The sequence below is a fragment of the Notolepis coatsorum genome (genome assembly GCF_963971535.1).
Source record: "Notolepis coatsorum genome assembly, chromosome: 10".
Taxonomy (NCBI): domain Eukaryota; kingdom Metazoa; phylum Chordata; class Actinopteri; order Aulopiformes; family Paralepididae; genus Notolepis; species Notolepis coatsorum.
In genome coordinates this window covers 22,542,262-22,553,148 of record NC_140174.1, presented here as the reverse complement: position 1 = coordinate 22,553,148, position 10,887 = coordinate 22,542,262, and positions in this window count along the sequence as shown.

Genomic DNA, 10,887 nt, shown 5'->3' with positions numbered 1-10,887 from the left:
GGTCTCAGACAAGACCCTCGATGCTCCTTGTGTTTAAACGGTACTCTGGGTACATTTATGCATATGTATTGGGAATGCCCTACTGTTAAGATATTCTGGGAAAAAGTAACCACTCAATTATCAGAATTTTTATCTCTGACCATACCTATACTGCCTATTATTGTTGAATGATGTTTCTCAGTTATCAACCTCTGTACATGTAAAGAGACTAATTTTGTCCGGTCTTACAGCTGCCAAAAAGTTGATAGCGTCACGCTGGATTCAACCGGATAAAATGTGCCGGAATGTATGGGTTCTTACCTATCTCGATGTGATTTATCTAGAGATATCTACTGCACGAATTTTAGGTGTTAATGAAGCCAGCATAGCAATCTGGTTAGCTGTGGTGGAGAAGATAAAGGGAAGCATATGAATTTCTGATGTTAAATGGAATAGTGGATGTATAGTCCAAGAGGGGGCCCTGAGGGGGGGGTGGAGGGGGAGGGAAGGAAAGAGCGAGCAAGAGCACATTGTATTGTATTGTAGTGTATTTATTATGTTTATGTCTTTTAATCTACATTTATTTTGATTTAATTACTGGACTGTCATTATTGATATTATTATTTCTGTCATTGTCCTGTGATTTATCATAGATTTTACTGTTACTGTATTGTTTGTCTAGTTTTATGTTAAAAAAGGGAAAATAAAAAATATTTGTTAAAAAAAAGAGAGGGAGACAGACTGGGAAATTTGTATTGAGTCGTCGAGTCCGTGAGATGAAGCTGCGACGCACAGTAAAAAAAAAAACGTTAACCTTTATCGGTTAAACCAATAACGTCTGACCTTCCTAAGACTGGCAGGAGAAATATCACAAGGTGTACTTAAGACAAGATATTCCTTTATTGATCCCCTTGGGGAAATTGGGGACACTTGGGAGCCGGGAGCTCGAGTAACTAAACCCACATTTTGGAGGCTCAGATCCCTTAGAAATATTCTATAACATTCTGGCCAAAACTGGCCAAAAGTCTGCTTCTGTTGTGTTGAAGAAGGGCAGAATGGGAGCCTAATTGGGCACTCAATCAGAGGAGGTGTTTTATGACTGGAGCTGATGACCCTCACATGGGGAGGAGGAGGGGAGCGCGGTGGGGCTTCATGGGGTCGACCCTGATGTAGTGGTACTGAAACTCCTCTGTCTCTCTGTCTCTCTCTCTCTTTCTCTGTCTCATACACAAATACACACAAACATACTTACAGTCACACACCATCTCTCTCGCACTCTTTAACACACACACACACCTTCTCAACCCCATCCTTCATCTCGCTCTCTCTGTCTCTAACGCACACACCTTCTCAACCCCATCTCACACACACAAACATACACCTCGCAACCCTTTCATCTATTTTTCTGTCTTGTCTGTGTCCCTCTCTTTACCCCACCCCCTCTCTCTCTCTCTCTCTCTCTCTCTCTCTCTCTCTCTCTCTCTCTCTCTCTCTCTCTCTCTCTCTCTCTCTCTCTCTCTCTCCTGTTTCCATTTCCCAGCTACAAGATGACAGTATTACTAGTTCAGCTCTCAGGCTCACAACACTGACCCTCAACAATGACCCCCGTCGCCCTCAGTCAGACACTCTGTCACTTCAGAACAGAGAGAGAGAGAGAGGGGTGTGAGGAGTGGAGGAGAGGGCTGGAATGCAAAAAGAAAAGGGAAGAGAGGGAAGGAGGAATTAACCCTCCTCTCACCAGCACCACGGGACCACGTGTGTCAACTAGGGCTGGGCGATATAACGATAACGATAAATATCGCGATATATTTTAATAATCGATATCGAATATCGAAATTAAAGTTTTAAAACCAGAGACAGTGGACAGACTTGTCTTTCTTGCCTGCAACTTAAAGTAATGGCTTTGCTTGTCCAAATGACAATACTGACCAAATTCAGATTTCTTTTTCTCTTGTCCATTTATTTTGTTTGCTTTCTAATTTAAAATACATTTTGAAACCGTCTGTACACAGTAGGCTATGTGTGCTAGCAGAACTAGACTCCAGTCACGAGTCACAGTGCACATGTGCGGTGGTTTGTCCACCAAAAAAGCGCCAAAAGATCGAAAATAAACTAGCAGAGCCAGAACTGTTCAACTCCTCTGGAGCCACAGCCAGCAGAGAAGCCGGTTTACTTTAGCTTTTAAACCAGCTGCAGCCTGAGAACTGGAGTGTGAGGGGATGTAACACTAAAGATGGCGGCAATGACAAAGAATTGCTGCAAAATAAACATACATCTGTTGTTTAAAAAAAAAAAAAAAAAAAAAAAAACATTTTTTTTTTTTATACTTATAACAATTCGATAATTATCGATATCGAGAAATACAATAAAATTATCATATCGTTATCGCGATATGATTTTTTTCCATATCGCCCAGCCCTAGTGTCAACTACCACCGTCTTATCCATTCCGCCACTTGAAAAGGATCCAATTTGGGTGGCGAGGCGGGGGTTTGACTTAGGAGAGAGTTTACTCCAAGGGGGCCGTGGCGGGGTTTCAGCGTCGTTAGCCTCACATGGACAGACCCGGTCTTACACAGAGCACCGTTCCTGTGAGCCGCCACTAGGGGCAGACCGGCTGACGGCGAGTGAGCAAGATTGTGGGTCGTTGAGGTGCTTGACTTATTGTGATGTTTCTTCTTGACTTGTTTAAAGAAGACGTGTCCGGCCCATGGGGACATTAACGTGTGTTGTCGGGCCTCACAAATACATTTGATTTGATTTGATTTTACTTCGCGTCTAAAACAAAATGAAGTCAGACGATGACGTGTTGGAATGGTCAAATAAAGCAGATATGTATTTGTATTTATTGTTTTAAAATACAGAGACAGTGCATATTAAGGAACATTTTACTGTAAATAATATGCCAGTTTAGCCAGGTTGGCTAATTTTCAACTGTAGTCTCTGGGGAAGGTGACATGAGCACTACAATAATTAAGACGGTACAATAATTAAAACACAGTAGGAATCAGTAGGTTACTTACAATACACTAAAATACATACAAATAAATACATTAAAATACATTACAATACATCACAACCCCTCAGTTAAAATGGTCGCACACTTGACCATCTCTCAACCATGATTTTAAGTTAGATTGAAATGAAATGTAACTTTGATACTCCCTGAGCCGTATTGGCAGACTGTTCCAGGTGTGGGCTGCTCTCACGGAAAAGGCTGCCTGACTAAAAGCAGACCTCCTGTTTGGGACGCGTGTATGCCTTCTACGACGGAACTGCGTTTCCGCGTTCGAGTTTTGCGCTCTGATTGGCCAGGTCATGTGACATGTGCGCCAATCGTGGGACAGCAAGTTCTGCGCCTATTTCCGGGTCTAACAGCCTGCAAACTACCTGGCGTTCTATCGCCATGCTCTAAGACAAACTCTAACCGTAACCAACTTTGAAAGAGTGCCTAAGCTTAACCGTCGGAATCAGGGCAGGCGTTCTATCGCCATGCTCTAAGACAAACTCTAACCTTAACCAACTTTGAACGAGCGCCTAAGCTTAACCAGTGTAGAAACTTGCGGTCCCACGATTGGGCGTACATGTCACATGACCAGAAATGACCTGGCCAATCAGAGACGCGGAAACGCAGTTCTGTTGTAGAAGGCATTCAGGCGTTTGGGACTACACAGTCCCCTCTAACTACAGACCTGGTATATCTGTCAGCAGATGCTAGAAAGTACAGAGGGGGGGAGGAGCCAAGCCATGTAGGATTTTATAGGTAAGGCAGGCATCTTTGAATTTAACATGTGGGTGTGTGTTGTGGGGTTACATCTTAACGTCTACACCAATTGTGACCCCGGATGATCAGACACGACAATTAGTCAGACTGTTGCCTTGGATCCGGTTGAAATGGAATCGCTAACGTGCGTGCGAACGTACCCTGTAGCGACGGGCGACGATGGCGTGCGAAGGAACCGGAGAGAGGAGAGGAACCTTGTGGAAAACGAGCGGAGACGCCGGGTAGGATGGGTACAGGGCATAGGCGTAGTTTAAGGGGGGGTTGCGGGGGACATGTCCCCCTCAATATTGAGAAGAGGTAAGTTTGTCCCCCTCAAAGAAACTAGCTTATATGAAAGACAACCCCCTCCCCCAAAGAGGTAAAAAAAAAAGAAGAGGATCAAAACATTTATAATATCCTTTTTACCTGCAACTATATGTTACAACGATTTCAGACACCCCTACAGGACCGTACCATCTCAACCTTGCACACGTGCCAGTAGACACCCCTACAGGACCGTACCATCTCAACCTCACACACGTGCCAGTAGACACCCCTACAGGACCGTACCATCTCAACCTCGCACACACGTGCCAGTAGACACCCCTACAGGACCGTACCATCTCAACCTCACACACGTGCCAGTAGACACCCCTACAGGACCGTACCATCTCAACCTCGCACACACGTGCCAGTAGACACCCCTACAGGACCGTACCATCTCAACCTCGCACACGTGCCAGTAGACACCCCTACAGGACCGTACCATCTCAACCTCGCACACACGTGCCAGTAGACACCCCTACAGGACCGTACCATCTCAACCTCGCACACACGTGCCAGTAGACACCCCTACAGGACCGTACCATCTCAACCTCGCACACGTGCCAGTAGACACCCCTACAGGACCGTACCATCTCAACCTCGCACTGTCGTTCAGTCAGGGGCTTCTGGCACAAATTGGTGCATAAAAGTACACCACACTGTTTGACCCCCCACCACCCCCTGCTTACAGTGTCCCTCCCCTGGGGGAAGAACCCACCCCCCCACCCCCTGCTTACAGTGTCCCTCCCCCATTCTGTTGAAACCAAACCTACGCCCTTGGGGGGGGGAAACCCAAGAGATTAAGCATCTGTAAAACTAAATGCATAAGAGGTAGATTGAGGCTGCGGTTAGACTGACTGATGTTTTCGTTTCGTTTTGAAGATGAGTTTCGCTTTTCCAGGTCGCAACGTAGTGGCAGCCGAGTTAGACACTCCACATCCTGTTCAAAATCTCAAAAGCCACCATCTTTAAATGCCTCCGCGAGCCATTTTAGCCAATGAAGCATTATTTTTCAGCAAGAAATAAAGTGCAATAAACAAAAACGGATACATTCACTGTGTGTTCTGCCTCATTTGTTGATGATTTGTTGATGAAACAAAACTAACATCAACACAAGTGACCACCAAGAGTGGATAGTTTAGTCTCAAAAAAGATCGACGATGTTGTTAGCTACATGCTAACGTGAATGGAATATGCCATTATAACAGTATAGCATTGTGGCTAGCAGCTAACGTTAGCTCACGTCAGTTAGCCAGCCAGCACCAAACTGATATCAGGAGCTATCAGTAGCTAGATAACATTAGAGACAACGCCTCGTGTATTAAACAAAGGTGAATAGATGACTGGGCCATTTTGTTTAATGCTTGTTAAGATTGAAAGAGGAGCTCTGAGCTAACAGGGTCTGATAGCTAACGTTAGCCAGCTGCTCATGCAATCGTTAATGCTAGCAGAATGAATGGATGTAAACTTTATTTAACATATTGCAGAATGGGTACTATACAATACGGCTCAATACAAACAATTGTTAAGGGAATGCAGACTGTTGTAGCTTGGACTGGGGTCCTTATAACAATAACTTGACAACACATGGTAGCTGCAGCTATAGCTCTGTTGTCACCGGACGTTGGTGAGGGCACGCAGATGTGGGTATCTACTGCGCATGGGCGTTGAGCAACAACGGCTCCGTGCAGATTACACGACACGTTGTCGGCGAGTTTTGGCGAGTATCCAAAACGGAAACACAATTTCAGTGTTTTCAGTAGGGCCAAAACGTTTCCTGCCAAAACGGCATTTCTATCTAACAGGGACAGCAAACGTATTCAAAACGTATTCAAAACGAAAACAAAAACAGTCTGTGTAACCATCTCTCTCTCTCTCTCTCTCTCTCTCTCTCTCTCTCTCTCTCTCTCTCTCTCTCTCTCTCTCTCTCTCTGCCTCTCTCTCTCTTATCTCTCTCTCTTATCTCTCTCTCTCTCTCTCTGCCTCTCTCTCTCTCTTATCTCTCTCTCTCTCTCTCTCTCTCTCTCTCCTCCGCCCCCTCCTCGGAGACTGAAACAGAACGTAGACAAGGCAGATTTCAAAGCAGATGCCACGGCGGCTCTGTGTTTTGAGTGTGGTGAGCGGCGCCGGAGGGCAACCTCATTTGTTCTCGGCTGACGCGACCGGTCCTTCATAAAAACAGGGGGAACAGAGAGGGAATACAAACAAACAAACAAACAAACAAACTAAATAAGAAACAATGAAAGATGAGACGCGGCAACACATGAAGGTTGATTCTTGCTTGTGCGTTTCCTGTCACACGCTCACACACACACACACACACACACACACACAGACACACACACACACACACAGACACACACCTACTCACAGGTCGACGGAGGGTGAATTTATTTGACTGTCAAAACAGGTGCCTCATGAATGTGGAACAGACTGAATATCAAAGCAGCGAGACGGGTTACAGCGCAGCTTCATCTTCCGTGTTGAATAATGACACCGTTATGGCAAGTACAGCAGAAAGTCCTTGAATTACGTCTCCAGGTCGGGAAGAGTGATCTGTGTGTCCAAAATAAAAGTTTCAAGGTGATGGAATATCTTGCCGTGTTTGCCGTCTGTTAAATCGTTTCCTTATTTTTTCTTTTTTTACTCTGCTTTACACATGTCAGCGTTTGGCACTGAATATTAAAGGTGCTATAGATAAAGATTTTATGTAGAGTAATTTATTTTTAAGAGTATATCCACAGAGCTTTCAGAAAGGTGCGGAATCAAAGTATTGCCCCCCCCCAACAAATATTTATAATGAATGAATGAAATATCTTTTTTTTTATTGGCAGGTCCAAAATGAATGTTGTTGCTTACATGTTGCGTGATGGAAGAAGTTGGATAAGGCTCTCTCCTGTCTGGCTGATGGAAAACAATACCAGTGTATGTGTTAGATATATATGACACATCTTCAATTAACATCAAATTTGCTGATGACACAGTAGTGGTGGGCCTGATCTCTGCCAACGACGAAAGGGCCTACCTGGAAGAGGTAGAGAACCTGTCACAGTGGTGTCAGGAGAACTGCCTCTCCCTGAACGTCAGCAAAACAAAAGAGATGATTGTGGACTTCAGGAGGTCGGGGGTCAAGGACTACAGCCCCCTCAGCATCGACGGGGCACCGGTTGAGAGAGTGAACAGTTTCAAGTACCTCGGAGCCCACATATCCGAGGACTTGACATGGACCACACACATTGACAGTGTTGTGAAGAAGGCACGACAACGCCTCTACTTCCTCAGGCGCCTAAGGAAGTTCCAAGTCAGTCAGAAGATCCTTAGGAACTTCTACTCATGTACAATAGAGAGCATCCTGACCGGCAACATCACCTCCTGGTTTGGGAATAGCACTGCACAAGACCGTAGCAGACTACAAAGAGTGACACGTTCAGCCGAACGCACAATTGGAGGGGGGCTTCCCACCCTCCAGAACATTTACAACAAGCGGTGCAAGGGGAAGGCTAAGAGAATTATTAAGGACTCGAGCCACCCGAACAACTGCCTCTTTGAACTGCTGCGGTCAGGCAAGCGATACCGGAGTCTTAAGGCGAGCACAGAAAGACTCAGAAGAAGCTTCTATCCCCAGGCCATCAGGCTGCTAAACGAACAATAATCACTATGCAACAACCATCAAATGCACACAGCACACACACCCACACGCACACACTCACTCAAACAAACAACACACTGCAGCACCCACTCTCCACACTTTAGATCACACAAACACACTTACACTTTATATTTATTGATAAAGGATTTGCACTACAACTCGTACACCTACTGTGAATTGTACCTAAATTGCACCTCGTCCCATTTCTCCATTTCTGCCTTGCACTATATAGTATTGTATATTAGTACACTGCACAGTATTGTATATTGTATGGTAACTACGTCTACTCTGCATCGAACATTGTACATATGTCTAAACTGAACACTGTGACCTCATTTTTTTTACTTCTAATTTTACTATGTTATTTTATTTCATACTTATCTTGTCTTGCACAGTCTCTGGAGCGCAACAGTAAGAAGCATTTTGTATAAAAGTATTCTGTACTTCTGTATGACAACTATTAAAGAAACTTGAAACTTGAAACTTAAATGATCAAATCTAAATTAAAATAATGACCTGAGATACAGTTTTTCAACTTTACATACACTTATTACATGGCGTTTTAACATTCGCCGAAATGCTTGATTGTGATTGGTCAATAGCGCTCGTCAGAGGTCCATTATTACTCGATAACGGACCTCTGCCGAGCAATAATGACCGCTGTGCGCAGCTGGACCAATCAAGCCCACTGACACACAGATCGCAGTCATGAAAGCTGCTCAGCACAGCTGCACTCAGTTATCAGTGCAATCAGACCACAGACCTGCCGGCTGCCGGTCGATGACAGCGCGGAGCGACAGAACAGAACTGCGTCTGCATTTGATCTCGTCTTGTCGATGGTGTAAAATGAATTAGGTATATTGTTAGTAAGTTAGCCATGTAATAAGCGGGATAATGTATAGCCTATACTCGGTCATTGTCGCAAAACTAATTGACCTTCACTACGTTTAAAACACCTCGGCGAGGCGCCTCGATGTTCTAAACTCTGTCGGTCAATTATTTTGCGACAATGACCTCGTAGCACTAGCTATACATTATCCCTTACATAATCATTGTGCAGGCCCCCATCCAGCATGTCCCAGCAATCACATAGACAACAACAACATCATCACCAACGGGCGTCTCAGTCCTGAGACAAACAAAGCCCCTTTCCCATTCTTCATCGCTGTACCTCTCAGTTCTAGACCACTCCACAAATTCACCCCACAAACTGAAATACACATACTCTTTAGAGTAGTACGAACACAATGTTCACACAACTCTCTCCCCCTCCATCCCTCCATCTTGGTCTATCTTTCTCTCTTTGTCCGTCTATGTCTCACTCCTTTTTCCATATCGTTTTCACACAAACACACACAAATAATAAAAACAATAGGGCTAAAGTTAAAGTTATAGTTAAAGGGATAAAAAGGACAACCAATACAACAAACAAACAATGAAGGTCAGCACTGAAGTTATGCCACCCAGGTCATGAGAGAGAGAGAGTCATATAACCCCCCTCTCTGTCTGTATGTTACCAGGAACTAAATAACTACTTGCTTTATTACATTATTTGTGCAGTCTTAAATTCTATCAAACCAACAAGCTTTAATGTCTTTAAAAACAGCATGTGGACTTCCGGTTATGTCGGCGTAGGAGAAAGACGTGGTCGAGAAGGCTCTCTTGCCTCACGCTAATAATTTACATTTCTAACATCTAAAAAACGTTTCAACCACAGAAAATCGAAACTCCTACTTAACAAACACCCTACCGAGGTAAAAATGAACGACAGGACCAGACATCTTAAACAAGCGACATTACAACCGACACGGACAACTCCAATCAATAGGGCTAACGCTACTAGCAAGACAATGGCCGCACGAGACGTCGCAGTCAATACGGAGCACATGGAAGACGGCCAAGACGCCCTATCCATGAATATTCTACTCGAAGTTCTGGCAAAACAAAGATCCAGCCTCAGAGAAGACTTTTCAACTTTGTTACAGAGCTCTCTCTCGCCCCTACAAACATCGGTGGATGCACTTCACGAAACGGTTAATTCCTTTCAAGCACCCTTTCAAGCACGCCTCGCCAGAGTTGAAACCACCGCGGGAGATAACTTTGAGGGTCTCGTCAGAGCGGAGAAAACCATACGCAAATTGGAAACAGACAACAGCACCCTCCTAGACCGGGTCGACGAGCTGGAAAATCGTTCAAGGCGAGTCAACCTCCGTATTGTAAACGTACCCGAAGACAGCGAAAAGGGACAAGACCCTATTAAATTTGTCGCAAATCTACTGATGGAAGTCATGGGTCCCGACGTATTCAACAAGCCACCGGAGCTGGAGAGAGCACACCGATCTCTACTCTCCAAACCCAAAACAGGTACCCCGCCACGATCCATCATAGTATGCTTCCACCGGTTCCAGGAGAAGGAACGAGCATTACGCTGGGCCAGAGAAAACGAACCCCGCTATCAGAATAAGACTCTGAGATTCTACCCGGATTACAGCGCAGCCCTTTCTAAAAAACGCGCAGCGTTTAATGAGGTCAAAACTATCCTGTACCGTAAAGGCATACGCTTCAGGCTCCTTCACCCCGCCCGCCTCCGGGTGACACTGGCGGAGGGAGAAGTCTACACTTTCACCACACCGGAGGAAGCCAAGACATTTTGCAAGGAAAGATTTGGCCAAGCTGAAAACCCCGTTAAATGAATGACTGGGACCCCAGGCTATAAGACATTCCGCATCGACCGTGAAAGAAAACAAGCAGTCGACCGGTCATAGTTGGTATGGGTACGTCACGTGATCGCTTCCCCAGGTTTATAATTTAAGGTGGAACTTTTCATTTCACAGTCACTTTTTGAATGATAATGGTTTTATATAATTACTGACATACTGCAAAGTAGATGTGCCATAGTTTGTCTGATTAACCAGTTCAATGACCGGGTCACCAGACTACAATAGACGTTCCACATCGACCGTGAAAGAATTTACGGGTATATGTATACACTTTTTCTGGTTATAGAGATTAAGGTGGAATTTCCCATTTCACTGTCACTTCTTGAATGAAAATGGCTTTATATAAATATGGACATCTTACAAAGTCGACCTACCATAGTTTGCAATCTTAATTTTTTTTTTCTGTTTGCTCTTTGTTTCTCAGAATCTAAGGTGGACTTTTTATTTAATTTC